General features: G+C 41.8%; 1 protein-coding gene and 1 pseudogene across 1 annotated transcript in view; one reads left to right on the top strand and one right to left on the bottom strand.

The window, feature by feature from the left end:
- The window catches only part of LOC143568509 (uncharacterized), a 119348-nt gene that overhangs the window by 66007 nt on the left and 35746 nt on the right, over positions 1–17595 (top strand). The window lies entirely within an intron of this gene.
- On the bottom strand, positions 1935–2867 carry LOC143568514 (F-box/kelch-repeat protein At3g06240-like; annotated as a pseudogene).

Genomic DNA, 17595 nt, shown 5'->3' with positions numbered 1-17595 from the left:
TTTGTTCACGGAATTCGAAATGAAGGACTTGGGAAGACTTAAGTACTTTCTTGGAATTGAGGTACTAAGGTCTAAGCAAGGAATCATTATATGTCAAAAGAAATACGTTCTTGATCTTCTAGCCAAGACAGGGATGATCGATTGCAAGCCCGCCGACACTCCGATAATGGTAAATCATAAACTCCATATGGAAGAAGAAGAAGCCGAATTGACAAACAAAGAAAGATACCAACGGTTGGTGGGTAAACTTATATACCTCTCACACACTCGTCCAGATATTGCATATGCGGTTGGGGTAGTCAGCAAGTTCATGCACCAGCCTCAAGTAACTCACATGGAAGCAGTATTGAGGATTGTCAGATATCTTAAAGGAACAGCAGGCCATGGGGTTCTCTTTCAACCAAATAAACATTTAAAAGTCCAGTTGAACACTGATGCAGACTGGGCAGGAGATGAAGACGACCGAAGATCAACATCAGGATACTTTACTCTCGTTGGGGGTAATCTGGTTACGTGGAAAAGCAAAAGGTGGTAGCATTATCGAGTGCCGAAGCTGAGTTCCGAGGGATTGCACGAGGCATCGCAGAGGTACTATGGATACGTAAACTTCTCACCGAGATCGGTTTTCCCCAGAAAGAAGCGAGTAGGATCATGTGTGATAACAAAGCTGCAATACAAATTTCAGAAAATCCAGTTCAACACGATCGCACAAAGTATGTGGAGGTCGACAGGAACATCATCAAAGAAAAACTTGAAGCAGAAATTATAGTGCTACCTTTCGTTCGATTAGAAGACCAATTAGCAGATATCTTAACCAAAGCCGTCAACGGAAGAATCTTCAACACATGTCTAGACAAGTTGAAAATTGGAGATCCCACTACTCAACTTGAGGGAGAGTGTTAGAAAATAAAATAATAAAATGGATCATCAAATACATAATTTCCATTTAAAGAAGATTTGACAGCCATATTTTTAGCAATTCTTGGACCGTTGCAACACAATCATAAAGGATTTCTAGTAGTAATTAGTGATTGCTTTTCCTTTTATAGTTGATAGCTTTCATGTATTTTATTCTCTTGTTTTTCTTTGTAAAAGTAAGACCAAAAAGCAATACAAACAAATTCAAAATCCTTGATATCTCCTTTAAACACCTCTCTCCTTCAACACCCACACCTAGATGCTGCCATTGTTAAAGCTACTATACACGTATCAAACTTCACCAAACAAATCAACTAATCGCTCCTTAGCCCAACCATAGTACAATTCTCGAGGAGCATTGATTAACCTGAATTCCTCCTTCTCCAGGTCAAAGGTTATTACTTGTCTTACAAACTCGTAGGTTGTGTGGTATTTTGATCATTAATCAACCAATGCAAACGTCCATTAGCAAACACGCCTACCCCACCTATGGGAAAAGATGGGACTTGTGGGATCTTTCGTCACGAGTATGTGCCCAACACATGCACCATGCATTGTCCATAGATCCTCCTTCATGGACCATCTTGAAAGTGTTGGTAGAATCATCAAAACCAAGCCGGCTCACACAGGAAAGCATATTGAGCATTTTCATCTGCCCAATTAGGTTGTTTTCTTATGAGTGGCTAGTAAATTTCGTACTTTCTATTATTTTTATTTTGACTTTAAACATGGAAATGGGTTAACATGTTCAATTCAATGGGTTAAACAGCTAAACCATAACATAAATAGAACTTTACGTTTAACTAATCAAACTAAACAAGGCAGCTCAAATACATGTTTATTTAAACGTGTTAGCTAGAAATGAAACCCAAAAATACCTTGTTCTTGTTAACGAACGAAAATAAAATGGTAATTACATATTCAGCATCAATCCCGTCTCAAACCAAGAAAACGGAAATGAGCCAACGATTCAAACATACTAATCTGTATCCAAAAATGTTGCATCAAACATCAAGCTAACAATTTCCTTGTTTTTTTATTGTATAACGGGTTGTAAACAAGCTACTTTGATACATTCGGATATCTTTTTCACGTTCTTGTTCCAAACCAACCAAGCTGACTTCATACAAGCTGTCACCTTTTAAGTTGTAAACATACAATCCTCCGTTCCTTTTATCCACCACTAATATGTCCCCATTTTCGTTCCAGCAACCCAAGACCTTTAGGTCACAATAACTAGATATATGATCGGTTTCTTCTCGAACCGACAGTGCATCACCCATCCTCTCTTCTTCAACACCCACACCTCGACGCAGACCCAATAGCTAGGGGTTTTTAGGAAGGTGTAAACAAATCCAAGTTGACCATGTAAGTCAACCAAATGCACATTAATCCAACGTCCACAAGGTATTTCTTTAGGAGGTTTAATTCGTCCGAATTCCTCGGTTTTTATCTCAAATGTTATTATAGGCTAGTCATAATCATGCCACGGTAACCAATGCAAACATCCATTAACAAACACGCCTTCACTATCAATGAGAGTTGACGGGAGTTGGGGTATCTTTCGCCACGAGTCTGTGCCCAACACATGCACCATGGTGCATTGAAATTTCTCGGTTGGCATAATAACACACACCATCTTGAAAGTGTTGGTAGAATCATCAAACCCAAGGCCGCTTAACCGCTCAAGAAACATCCTAATATAGGGATATGCCAGTTTTCGACGGAGTTGTGGAGTAATGATGGGTGGCAGCTCATAACATTCTCTCATTAGAGGATGAATCACAATAAGAGTGTTGTCTAGTGATGACAAATAGAGCAGACCGTTGCATGAACCTAGAATCCTGTTCTCAGGTTGTCTGTAATGTTTGATTTAAAACATAAACTCCATCGCAGGTGGCTTCTTTCTCATCTCTAGAGTACAACTACTTTCTTCTTCTTCTTCTTCTTCTTCTTCTTCTTCTTCTTTATATTCTATAAAACTGAGTATGCATGGTGAGTTAGGAGGATGATCAGGTGGAAATTGACGGAATGTGAGGAGTATTGGATCGTTGATAACTGCTCGTTTGGCATGCATGGTTTCAAGGTAAGGATCGTTGATGTAGTTACACCATAGCTTGCTTACACATCGGAAACGAGCCAAAGATTTCACAGGGAGTCTTGACAAGATATCGTAGATGCTCTCTGAAGGTAGTCTGCAGCCATGAGTGTTGATATGATATGAAGGCCGATTGAAGATATGTTTAGCGTTTAATATTCATAAAATATATAGGTAAGTAGATTTATTTAAATCTGAATTCGAAATTTAAAATTGTTGATTTCGGTTGTAAAATAAAATCTTAAACTTGAAAGTTTGTTATGTTTCAACGATGATCTCTATTATTCACAGTATTTTACAATTTAGTTGATATTTATAATCAACTGACATGCTTACAAATCAGTGGATATTATACATTTAATAGGAGTTTGAATTAAATATAAATGATTTTTATCATAAAAACTATGAATGATTATGTTTACACTAGAGTAATAATTATTACCTTAAAACTTTTGAACTAGAATATTACACTATATTATTTTTTATAACACAATTACTTTAGTTCAAAACTTAAATACTTTATTTATTTGTATGTTTAATATGTTAATTTTATCTGTATTGAATCATACCTCTTAAATACTAACTATAGCTCTAGATATATCAGTTAATAAAATATTTTTCCCTAGTAACTAGTTTTTTATTACCTGATGCAATGCGCTATTGCAGCTAGCAAAACACCAACGTTGAAATCTAGGTGTCGGTAAAACTCGAGCGTTACTACGGTGGGTCTACGTAAATTTGGACGGTATCTGTTACGGTATGCACACCATTGGTAAAATCCGAGCGTTAAAACCTAATAAAAAATCAATTCATCAAATTAACATATAGTTGTTTAATTAATTAAACACGCTATACACACAAACTCAAACACCGCCACAATCTCACCCGACAACAACCGCCACAATCTCACCCGACAACAACCGCCACCGTCTCCGGCCAATAACCACGCGTTAATTTGTCGACATCTTTTATTAAATGGGTTAAAGAACTAAACCATAACGTAGTTGTTTAATTAATTAAACACGCTATACACACAAACTCAAACACAACATACTTGTTAAACATGTTAGATATGAACACCCAACACACCTTGTTATTCGTATCCACATAAAACGATAATTACTAAATGTCAATCCCATCAATATTCTCAAACCCAAAAAACTAAAACAAGTCAATCCACTCATATTAATATACTAACCTGGTCGTGTCAAACATTCAAGCTAACGTTATTTCCTTGGGGTTTTCTTCAATTGTATATCGGGTTGTAAACAAGCTACTTTGGTACATTCGAGTATCTTTTACACGTCCTTGTTGCAAACCCTTTAAGCTGACTTCACCCAAACTTTTACTTTTTAAGTTGTAAACATACAATCCTCTATTCTTTTTATTTATCACTAATATGTCCCCCTTTGCGTTCCAAAAACCTAAGACCTTTAGGTGACCATATTCATGCCGTTTTTGCTCGAAGCGACAGTGCATCACCCATCCTCTCTCCTTCAACACCCACACCCGCATCTCCATGCTAGAGCTGTACACAAATCCAAGTTGACCATGTAAGTTAACCAAATGCGCATCAATCCACTCTATAGTAAGTATTGTTTCTTTAGGAGGTTTAATCCATCCGAATTGCTCGGTTTTCATCTCAAATGTTATTACTTGCCAACTACTATCATCCTTCGGCAACCAATGCAGACATCCATTAATGAACACACCTTCACCGTTAATGATGGATGAAGGGACTTGGGGTATCCGTCGCCACGAGTTTGTGCCCAACACATGCATCATGGTGTATAGATTATAGAACGTCTTCTGACTCGCTTGGCACGACACACACCATCTTAAAAGTGTTGGTGGAGTCATCAAACCCAAGCCCACATGATGACTCGATGGACTTCCTAATGTGCCACCAATGCCATGATGACGAATTCGGGTGTTGTGTTATAATCAGGGGCGAAGCTATGTGGGGACCGGGAGTGGCCCCGACCACTGCCGTTTTCTCCGTTAGTAGGGTAAATTTCGCGATTTTTATCCAAAATTTTTATAGGTATTAAGCGCGGTCACCCCCGATGTATATTTCCACAATTCTACCGGTCACTACTGATTTTTTTAAAATATAATACCCCATTGTTTGTTTTTTTCCTAAAACCTCGCAATATTTATAAACAAAAGTTACAAAATAGTAGTCGAATAGTAAAAGATTTGTTTTTATAAATATTTTAGGTCTTTGCAGTTCTTCTTCTAGGTATTCACCCTTAAGGATGAGATCAGCACCATACCGGTGCCGGTGCCGGTACTGATACCAAAATATTCGGTTCGATACCAGTATTAAAGGTAAAATTTGAGATATACCGGCACCAAAATTCAAAACTTTGGTATCTATTCGGTACCGACGGTACCAAATCTGTACCGATTTCGGTAACGGTACCGGTATCAATACCGAATTCTCTTATCCCTACTCACCCTTCCTCTCGCATCATCATGAATATTTTAGTCCTTTGTTGGTTAAAAAATATTTTGTTTTTTTTATTGCAAGAACAACTGTTTGAATAAATGAAGAAAAATTAGATATATAGATGTCATATTGTTTGATCCGACCCGACCCGAATCACCAACACGAAACGAATCGTCGAGCCGAAATTTTTTGAGTCCGGGACTTCGGTCACCCCCGTGACTAAGCCCAAGCTTCGCCACTGGTTATAATGATATGTGGTAGCTCATAACATTCTTTCTTTAGAGGGTGGATCACAATCAAAGTGGTGTCTTGCGACGAATAGAGCAGACCATTGCAGGAACCTAGAATAATTTCATCACGATATTTGTAATCTTCTATTCCGCACATAAAGTCCAGCGCGGTGGCTTCTTTATCATCTCTAGAGTACTAGTACTGTCTTCTTCTTCTTTATATTCCAAAAAACTGACCAGTGTGCACGGTGTGCAATTAGGAAGGATGATCAGGTACAAACTGGTGGAACGTGAGAACTACACTTGCTTCTGGATAGATGTGTGGGACAGAGGGCGAGTATTGGATCGTCGATAACTGCTCATTTGGCATGCATGGTTTCAAGGTAAGGATCGTTGATGTAGTTGCACCATAGCTTGCTTACACATCGGAAGCGAGCCAAAGATTTCACGGGTAGTCTTGACAAGATATCGTAGATACTCTCAGAAGGTAATTCTGCAGCCATGAGTAATGATTTGAATGCCGGTTGAAGACGTACGCGATTTAGAGTTTATATAAGGGTTTGCTTGATCATATACCGTAACATGCAAGTATTGGAGTTATTTATAATTATCAATCCATTGATTTAAATTAACTAAAATACAAAATTAAAGTTGATTCAGGTACGGTTACGTCATTTTCGGAACCGTCTTACAAAAGTTGTTCATCTTTCTTTAAAACAAAAATAATCTTAAAACTCTTATTTAATCTTTCTTAAATATATATAAACTAGTTTGATCCTCCTGTGTTACGGGAGTTTATTTAAGTTTTTGAGTTGTTTTGCTATTTTATAAAGATTTATTTTATTTTTTAACGTAGTTTTTTTTAATTATATTAGTTTGTTATTATATTTTTAAGCGTTTGTGTTTTTTCAATTGAGATGTGTAGGTTTTTGAGATTTTTATCGAACAAACATAAACGAACACGAGCATATGAACAAACATGTACACAAATATTTGTGTAATGAAAAAGGAAACGTTGATGTAGTTGACGATGGTGGGTAGTATCGGAAGTTAACCGGCGATGGAGATGATCGACCAACAACGGAGGACATGTAAAGAAAATAAATTAAATTAGGGTTTGATGATGAAAGCGTTTACCAATAAATGAGATGTTAGAACCCAATTGAGGGCTATTAGGCTTTTGGTAAGACTCATAACCGTGAAAATTATTCTTTGATGATTAAGGGGTTATTTAATGAGATGTTATAACCCGTTTAACGGTTATCCGGGTTTGGTGAGACCCATGACCCGTGAAAGTTATTGTTTGATTATGAAAGAGTTTCACAAATATATGAGATGTTATAACCTATTTAAAGACTATTCGGGTTTGGTGAGACCCATACCTGCGAATTCGGATCAAATGCATTAGAAACCTCTATTTTGAAATCAAGCAATCTAGAGAATGAGGGAACAACCTGAGAACGACACATAAGATTCTTATGGTAGGCAATTATAAAGATAGTTAGATGAAACCTATAAAGAAAGCTCTCTGGTTTTTTCTTACCTTCTCAAATCATTAGATTGCTTTATTTGTAAATGAGGGTCTCATATGTATTTAACCCAAATTCACGGGTATGGGTCTCACCAAACCCAGATAACCCTTAAACGGACTATAACAACTTATTATATTAAAATTTATCACATCAACTATAATATGAAAATCATATAAAATAGATTATACTAAAAATTAATATATGATTTAAAAAAAATATATTATTTATAATTGATAAACAATTTTCTAGTAGAAAAAACAAGTGGTCATAGGTATCATTAAACCCGTATATCTTTTATGTCGGGTTATAACATGTCATAATAAACTCATAATACATGGGATAAAAGCTAATAAACAATATATATGTTTACGTTTAATCAAATGAAAATCTATATTTTTTTTGGATAACTACAATGTTATTATTTAATATATTCATGGAGATACGTAATAAATAGAGTAAACTGTTGATAGGTTGATATCATAAGTTATAACTTTTTTTACTTTTTAATGTCATATTGGTCAACATGTTTTACTAAACGGTCAAAGCATGCCAACCAGAACATGCTCTTATAAACGAGATAAATACGTCAACTCAAAGACTACTCTTATTAAACTTCTTAGATATAACAAAGCAAAATTAGTTATTGTCATTTTATGATTAACCATTTCAAGGATTAGTATTAATGTACCAAAAACCAATCTTAAAAACCGGACCGGACCATATAAATTAGTTATATTAAATTTTTTAGATATTTTATATTATATACATATATGTATTAGTACATTTTGTTAAATATAAACGGTAGTGTAACTGTATATATATAATGTTCATATTAATTACTAATCAAGTACTAATTGAAACTTGAAAGATGGGTTGAGGCCTAAATTCAAACGCAGTAACAAGTTGCAATGAATCTGCTTTTAGAACTTTTTTTCTCATTAAACTACTAAACTCCAAATAATATACATTTCATGTTTTCAGACCGCTCGTGTTCGTGTTTAAACATCGCTATGGACGAATTGTATTTAAATAAGTTTTGCAAATTATTCACAACCCACCATGTCCAAACCGTGAAACCAAACCGTAACTAACGGTTTGGTTCTGTTCGGTTTAAAAGTTCAACGGTTTGGTTCGGTTTGGTTTAAAAGATCAACGGTACGGTTTAAAAGTTCAAGGGTTTGGTTCGGTTTAAAAGTTCAACGGTTCGGTTTAAAATTTCAACCAATAATAACGGTTCGGTTCACGGTTTGACCCAAAAACCGCGAAAACCGGTCCGTGAACACCCCCATTCATTCATTTGTGCTCAGATATGTTTGTTTGTTTGTTTAAGTTCGTGGACTGTTTGTTTGTATTGTTAATGAACGAACATAAACAAACTGGAACACAACATTCCAATAGTTAAAACAAAATGATTACCTGAAAACTTGAATTACCAACACCACAACCACCAATGAGTAACAATTACAGCCTGCATAAGAAATCAACAAACAAATGAAAATAGGACAACAAACAGTTGATAACACCACAAAACTTGAGCAATACAGTGAACCTAATTACCAAGATTAAATAAAAGAAAATACAAATTGAGCTGAATTTGTTGCAAATTGATGTGCATGTGAGGGTTGATCTTCAAACCCTTAATATTAAAATCCATATGTCTGTGTTATAGATTTAGATGCAGATGCTTCTATAATGCTTTAGTTTTATAGGTTTATAATTTATAATATATCTTTTTATCAAAACTATACCATAACAGATTTGTATTAACCTGAGAAAACTAAAATAATGATAGAAATTCAACCAAAACCAACCTATACAAAACATTCATAATATCAATAAAAATACGAATTTCACCGAATTGAATATCCAACTGAGATATATAAGCTATAAAGGAAGACGTACAATAACAACCAAACTGTAAGACCGTACGAGGATTAGCAAATGATCAACCGGAGAGTGACGAACCGTAGACAAACAAACACAGTAACAATGAGACCCGATGATGAAAAAGAGCAGAAGCTTTCAAATCCCTCTTTACCAAATAATCATGTATTGTCTAACCTATTAATCAAACCCGAAACAACAAACGGTACTAACATAATATTGTCTGATAGGTTTTACATGATCAATTAATTTGTAGTTACAAGTATATAACTCAATTAATTATCTAGGTTCTAGAAAAGTTAGGAGCGTCGGGTCACAACTATTTTTAAAATCAATTGATAGGATAAACGGAACATAATTAAGTCACCCAAAAACAGCACGAAATCAATTGCTAGATGATGATGATGATGATGATGATTTCGTCGGAGTTGTTCTGGTTCTGGTCGTCGGAGTTGTTCTTCGAAGATGATATGAGAGTTATCATAAACTGTATTGCAATTAAAAACAACATGTTTAGTTGATTTTAGACAGGTTAAGTGAAGAAACACTAAGTGACCCGAGGCAGATTACGGATAATCTGGGGGTTAAGTAATGTTTCCCACGAGTATGAGGTCCAGCAGAGAAGGTTGTTCTTCAGGTGACCTGCAAAACAGACCGTAAGCTCGTCACTGAGAAGGGGGGGGGGGGTTCCTCCTTGTGACCACCCTCCGGCGTGAGAATCAGACTAGATTGCTCTGAATATAAGTGTATATTAAGAGATTGCTAGATAAGATAATAAGATATCAGATGATGTCCTTACCATTCCAAGGTGTTGGAGTATTTATAGCCGAATGTAGGTTTCCTAGAAGGTACAGCCGGCTGAATAGTATTCCTGTTCTACCAACAGTGGACTACGCACAGGCCATGCTGGTTGGTGGATAGACTACGGCCGACAGTAAGGTCGGCTGTACACTGTTCCTTTACTGCCGGCTATGCACTGTTCCACCAACTGTAGGCTGCACACGTCCCATAGTAAGGGTTGGTGAGTAGGCAGCGGCTAATAATGACAAACAGTACTAGAGGGTGCTCCTCCTCGTACTGTTGTCGGTGAGCTGTCACCCTGTGATTGGTTCATGGGCTGTTATGGTCAGATCGTCTGTTCTGCCCATACCTTAGCAGGTATAGTACAAAAGATCTTCCAGAAGCATACAGACTGGCTCATTTAGGCGGGAGTATTCCCTCCTTGCTCATTCCTTCATGTGACTACTGAAGTAGCTAGTGCCTTGTGCGTGTAGCCTTGCTGTTAGTGCGGGTAGCCTTCCCTGATGGCTTGTATCCGCAACTGCGGGAACAGGCGGGGTACTTCACCATTGGGAGGCTTTCCCTGCGGGTACAGCTGGCGTACTGCGCGTAAGGTTTTCTCTGAGCGTGGTGGGTCCTGCGGGAGCAGTTGGTCGTTGCGCAGACGTCCCTGTTCAAGGTGAGTCTTGCGGGTCCAACTGGGCTCTGCTGGGACCTACCTCTTCAAGTCCCCCTAGTCCAATGTTCTTCTCATGAATTATTAATAAGTGAGGTGAACTTTTGGACTAGCAAGGGGTTTTGAAAAGGGGTTTTTAGTTTTTAGGTTTTCCGTGGGGATTCTTCCCGCGGTTTTCCTGATGTCACGCAGAAATTCCCGACTTTTCTGCTTGATCTTTGGGTATTAAGCGGGTAGGTTTGTAACCTCCTCGCAAGTCAGGAGCGTTGAGTTCCACTTGTGTGGATTCTCCATGGGGTTTTGGTAGTTTTCAACATATTGATCAGTTATGCTAAAACCACCAATTCCATCTTGGAGTTTCAAACAATATAGTTCTCGACGTTCCCGTCATGTGGGGATGTTATTCCCATTTCCGCAAGCATGGCCCAGAAGATCCTTCTTGGTTTGAATTCCCTGCAGAGTGCTAAGTATGTGAAGGGTTTTGCCTTGACACTGTACCCGCACTCGTCTTACGGTTACTTTACTTCCAAGGTATTCCTGGCGTCAATTCCCTGCGGGTGCTAAGTATGTGAAGGGTTTTGCCTTGACACTGTACCCGCACCCGTCTTATGGTTACTTGGTTGCCAAGGTAAGGGGTATTTTCCCGCTTACTTTTGAATCTTTTTGAATTTTTTTTGAAATTCGAAGAGTTGGTGAAAGGATAAGAACAGTCCGAACCTCTGAAACGTCGTGCGACGGTTTCTTCTGACTGTGTCAGGACGTGCAGGAAGTTATGGTGACGTGACAGTACCTGGTCATTTCAGACGCTTTTTCAGGCGCGTGGGCGCGATTTTTCGGGCGCGTGGCCGCGAAATTAATGGTACGCGTCCTTTCAACAGCTGTTGCCAGCTTGCTTTTTGCCACGTGTCATAGTTTCATTGCACCTTCGATTTCTCTCTCATCCGCATTAAATTCATCGCATTAATTGCGATTAGTATATAAAGGGGGAGAGGGTTCTTTGTAATCCACACTTTCACTCTTCTCTTCATCTTCAGAACGATTTCCGGTGAATACTCAACTTTTCAGTCGAGCATTTTCTCGAAATCGTTTTCTTTCATCTGCAAGATGTCTTCTCGTGATCTCGAATCTACAGCCCAGGAGGCTGGGGTGTTTGCCGATGACAAGAGTACTGCTGGCGAGTGCCAGTGTGCTCTGCCTGTCGATCTGTATCAGTACATCGTCAGGAAGTTCATGCTCGAGTCCCTCGAGCCTGAGTTTCCTGAACCCCATCAGACGGTGTATGATGCCCCCAGAGGCAAGATCGGGGTATATGCTGCATTCTTTGTTTATGGGAATCTTAGGTTCCCATTGACAAAGTTTGTGTACCGTGTCCTGGAGAGGCACGGTGTGCACCTGACCGAGGTGCACCCGATGGCGATCGCGAAGATTCGCCACTTCGAGTGGGTGTGCCGGATTCTGGGCATTGAGCCCTATGTCGACCGCCTGATGACCTTCTACTCTTGGAGGTGCATCCAGGGGTGGTATACGCTGATAACCCGGATTAAGGGTTTGAAGATTTGCGCAACCGAGCGCAGTCTTCGCTCGTGGAAGCGAGAGTTCTTCTACATCTCCGCTCGCGCCATCCCCCTTGCCATGAAATTCAAGAATGGGCAAGCACTTCCCAGCCTTCACGCCTCCAACTACCAGGAGGCGGAATGGTTCTCGAAGATATCCCGAGTCCAATCTCCGGTTTACCGGTTTGCGGAGTCCGGGATGGTAATGCTCGGGATGAGCCGGGTATGGAAGGATGCGGATGCGCGAAAGATCCCAATCGTCCTTGAATACGGTTCGAACTCTGTTCCTTACGGTATGTTCTGTTCCTTTTTGTTGATTTAGAATCTCTTCTAACTGTTTTTCTTTTATTTCAGAGGGGAACGACTTGCAGTCGCTCCTGTATCCGCGGGAGGCTGACAGTCCCGCTCGGATGGGTACTCGCGCTCTAGACGAGAACGAGTTGCCCATCCTAGAACAAACGGCGGATCGGTTCGTGGAGGTCTACCCGCTAGGCCACGAGATCCTGAGCGCCAGGCGGCCAGGTAAGGCGCTATTCAACCCTCGACCCCTCAATGTTGAAACCTCTGCTGGAATTCCTCTAATCTTATGTTCTGATGAGGAATCCGCAGATGGTCCTCCGTTGGTGCGGAAGAAGAAGGCTGCCGGCGGGAAGGGGAAGGAGAAGGTGGCCTCCACTGCCGATCCGGTACCTCGGTTTGACTCGGAGGCCGAGAGCGAGGAGGTGGCGGGGAACCCCGGTGGTGATAAGACCACCGCTCCGGAGGCTGCGACTGTCACCTCCGGAGAGCCCCGGACGACGACGGTGATCGGCGCAAAGAGGCCGGCTCCATCGGGTTCGTCCCCGCCTGTCCGCACTTTTAGGCTCAAGAAAACCAGTAAGTACAAACTTCCTTTTATCTTTAACTTCATAGTTTTCCATCATTAATACTTATCTTCTTTGTGCAGGCGTGGATGTTGACGCATTCCAGGGTGGAGCGCAGATGAGTACCCCTCCGCCCATGACGGTAGGCTTGGTCAGCCTACCTGAGGCGACGACCCAGGCGGCTGCGCCTGCGCCTGCTTCCGCTGGTTCAGTTGCTCACTCCGTTGAGCCGACTGTTCCAGCTGTGATGACGTCACCGCCGGCTGTCAGTGCCATTTTTACCGCATCTTTCACTGAGCCGGCGGTTACTTTTGCTGCGGATTCCGCAGCGGCGATCGCGGCGGCTGTTACCATGCCTCCTCCGTCATCGGCAACGACGGCCGATCCTTCAGGTATGCATGGGGCTTATCGCCAACCTCCGCCTCCTTCCCATATGCCTGACCTGTTGGATGGATTTCCCTTGGGCTCAGGTGATGGGTTTGGCGGCTATCGGCCTGTTATTGACCCTACAGGTGCGTAGGGTTCTTTTGGCCTATTTTATATATATATATGTATATATATATATATTTTTACATCATCTTTTCCTAACTGCTCTTTGTTTTTTGCAGTGTCGGATTCCAATGAATTGTATGTTCCACGATGGAACATTCGCCGAGGAACAACCCTTCGCACACCTGTGGAGTGCGTGGAGTGGGCTCGTCACGCTGCTCCCAGTGGTGCGTTGCGGGAAGCCATGGCTAGCTACCAGGAGGGTAGGCTAACCAATGAGCTTCGGGTTCTCCTGGCCCGGATGCAGCCGCGCGTCGAGCTGCTTTGTCGTGAAAACGACAAGTTAAAAGCAGCTCGCATTCAAGAAGTGGCTCAGGCGCGGGCTGTCCGGGAGGAGAATAGGAGGCTCTCCGCCGCGGCTGCGGAGAAGGAGAAGGCGTTCAAGGCCCTTGAAGTTGAGGTTCAGGCCCGTCTCGAGGCCCGTTCCAAGGCTGCCCAAGCTGTTAATGAACAGCTTCGGCTGGCTAAGGAAACTGCTAGGAACGCAACTGAAAGGGCCACCAAGGCTGAAGCTGTTGCTGAGCCTCTACGCCTCGAGAATGAGGAACTTAAAGCTAAATTAGAGGCGCTCCAACAGGCTCATGATGCCTTGGCGATGGAGGACGCGAAGAAGCTCCAAGAGATCCTGGACCAGAGGGGCGTGCTTGACCACACTGAGCGGAAGCTAAAGGGCGTCGAAGAGGCTGCTGCAAAGGAAGTGTTGCTTGCCAACCTCAATAAAAGTGAAGCCGAACGCGCCTGTACCCAAGCTCAAGCCGCCCTCCAAGAAGCTCTGGTTGCCAAGGAATGGCTTCTTCGAGAAGCGTTGTCTCAGGTAAGCATTTCATGTCTTTACGCTTTTCTTTGTAAATAGAAAAGGTTTTTGATACTTGTATTATTTTTGTAGGTTGTGCATCGGGTCTTCACGGAGACGTCTTATGACGATGCTATGAGCACAGCCCTCAACGCTTCTCATGAGGATGGGGAAAAGGCCGGCTTCCTGCTTGGTCTAGGGTTTGTTGAGAAAGGCATCCCGCCTTCCAACTTCCCTTTGTATGATGTGGATACTGAAGCTGTTTATGACCAAGCAGTGAACCAGTATGCCGCCTTCCCGCATCCGGTGGTGGAGAAGGTGAATGAAGTCGCTGCTGCTGATGATGGGCTTGCTATCCTTAAAGCTTTCCTTGAACCACCACGCTCTACTGATGGAGCGGGTCCAAGTGGAAGTGGTCCTGAAGCTTGATTCTGAAGATCCCTTTCCACCATTAGCGTAGATTTTTGCTTTTGTATAGCTTCTTTTGTATGCGGGTATGCACCCAACAATCTTTGTAATATTTGAATTTGATGGAATAAACATTGTGTTAGTTCTTTGCCTTGTTTATTTTACGCATGTTTTGATCTAACTTAGCAATTTCTTTTGTACTTAGATAAGTTAACTTTTTAACGTGGCAAATTATAAGTTTGTTTCGCTTCCTCTTTCATGATTGTGCGGGTATGACCGTCACATACACTTAGTAGGATGGCATAACTTTACTTATATCTGGCCTGCGTGGAAGTTTTCCTCATCTTTTCCTTTGAAATTTTCTAAGTGTTCAGAATAAGTTAACCTTTGAACGTGGTAGATGATAGGTTGAAGTTTTGCCTCCTTGTTCGTGCTTGTGCGGGTAAGACCGTCACTTGCACTTACAAGGATGGCTAAACTTTACTTACATCTGACATGCGTGTAGGTTTTCCTTAAAACTTGAAATTTTTACCGTTGTGTTTATGCGGGTTTTGCCGCCTTCCACACGTAACGACTTACTTCTTCCCCTATTTATGCGGTGAATACCGGCACATCAGTGTGGGAAGTTCATAAGTATAAAGGTAAGGCTATCAACACATTGTGAAAGGAGAATCATTTCCATTAGAAGTGGCTCTAGGCCTTTTCTTTACAAGTTTGGAATTGATCTACATATAACATTTGCGTAATTGAGCTCCATTCCATGTTCTTGGGATGGGAGTGCCATCGAGCCTTTCGAGCCGGTACGCGCCCTTTCCCAGAACTTCTTTGATAATGTATGGCCCTTCCCAGACCGGGGCCAGCTTTCCTGGGCGTTCTTGGTTCGAAGCCTCGTTGTTACGCAGTATGTAGTCTCCTTCATTGAAGTTGCAGAGTTTTACCCGCGTGTTGTAGTACTTTTGCATTTGTCGCTTGTAGTTCTCTTCACGCACTGCGGCTAAGTCTCTGCGTTCCTCGGTTAGCATAAGATCTAACCGTCTTTCCGCATCATTGTCTTCTGGCTGAATCAAGACCCTTGGTGAGGGTAAACCAATTTCGACCGGGACCATGGCTTCAGTGCCATAAGTGAGACTGAACGGGGTTTCTCCCGTACTGGCCTTCTTCAGCGTTCTGTTTGCCCAAAGGACGTGCGGAAGCTCGTCCACCCAGCCGGATCTGTGTTCCAAGAGTCTTTTCTTTATGCCTTCGACGATGCTCTTATTTGCTCTTTCCACCTCACCATTACCTTGCGGGTGTGCCACTGAGGTAAAGGTGTGGGTGATTTGAAGTTCTTTCAGCCACTGTTGTAGCTTCTTGTCAGCAAAGTTAGTGCCGTTATCGCTCACCAAATTCTGTGGAAGTCCAAAACGACAAATAATAAATTCCCAAATAAATTTTTTGATATGTTTCGCGGTTGTTTGGGCTAAGGGTTTTGCTTCTATCCACTTAGTGAAGTAGTCGATGGCTACCACTAGGAACTGAACATTTCCTGCTGCTGTAGGAAATGGGCCTGTCACATCGATGGCCCACTTCTGAAATGGCCATGAAGAGGTGACTGGAACAAGTTCATTCTTCGGGCGGTGCGTGTTGGGTGCGTAGAGCTGGCAAGACCTGCATTTTCTGATGTATGCCAGCGCATCCGTATGCATCCCCGGCCAAAAGTATCCCGCGTTGTTTAGCTTAGCTACAACAGCGCGGGGACCTGCGTGTACTCCACAGATGCCTTCGTGTACTTCCCTTAGGAGGTAGTCAGCATCTTGGTTGTCCACGCATCTTAAAAGTGGGCCAAGAAAGTTACGTCTGTAAAGGATGTCATCGATGAGTTGATAATTCAGTGCTTTACAGTGTAGTTTTCTTGCCTGTGTTTTTGACTCTGGTAGTGTACCCGCCGCAAGGTATTTTATTATTGGTGTCATCCATGTTTCTGTGCCGGTTTGGATGACACAAATTTGCTTGTGCGGGACCGAAGGTGTCTCGAGGAGTTCAATGCGGATGTCCTTTCCTAAGTGGGTGAAGGCTAATGATGCAAGCTTGCTTAACGCATCCGCAGATTTGTTTTCACTTCGCTTGACGTGTATGACTTTGCAGTCGTTGAAATCGCGCATAAGGGATTTTGCTTGTGCGAGGTACAGGGCCATTGTGTTGTTCACGGCCGTGTACGTCCCGTTGATTTGGTTGGCTACTAACATGGAATCCACGTGGGCTTCCAAGTGTTTCACTCCCATCTTACGCGCAATTCTCAGCCCAGCCAAGAATGCCTCATACTCGGCTTCGTTATTCGTACTTGGGAAATCCAGTCGAATAGCGTAAGTGTATTCTTGGCCTGCTGGGTTGGTTAGTTTCAGCCCTGCGCCTGAACCCTCGTTACTGGCTACTCCATCAGTGTAGAGTCGCCAGACATCATTGATGTCTTGTGCTGGAGAGGGTTGAGCCTCTTCCTGGCACTCTTTTTCCCGCGATGCAGGCACTTCCGCAATAAAGTCGGCCAGAACCTGGCCTTTTATGGCTGGTCTTGGCTTATACTTTATCGCGTACTCCCCCAACTCGATTGCCCATTTGGCTAGGCGTCCCGATAACTCGGGTTTGCCTAGAACGTTTGCAAGTTTGAAGTTGGAGAGAATGGTGATTGGGTGACCCTGGAAATATCGTCTTAACCTGCGTGAAGCGTGTATAAGTGCTAAGACTAATTTTTCGAGGGTATAGTACCGGGTTTCTACGTCTGTTAGAATACGACTGACATAATAGATTGGCATCTGGATGCCTTTTCGCTCTACTAGCAGGACTGCCCCGGTTGCTCTATCTGTTGCGGAAAGGTATAGGATT

The sequence above is a fragment of the Bidens hawaiensis genome, unplaced genomic scaffold (assembly GCF_021521415.1).
Source record: "Bidens hawaiensis isolate Kalapana, Puna unplaced genomic scaffold, B.hawaiensis_p1.1 tig00024001_1, whole genome shotgun sequence".
NCBI lineage: Eukaryota > Viridiplantae > Streptophyta > Magnoliopsida > Asterales > Asteraceae > Bidens > Bidens hawaiensis.
The sequence above is the reverse complement of the archived record's forward strand: the minus strand, read 5'-3'. Positions and strand labels throughout refer to the sequence as shown.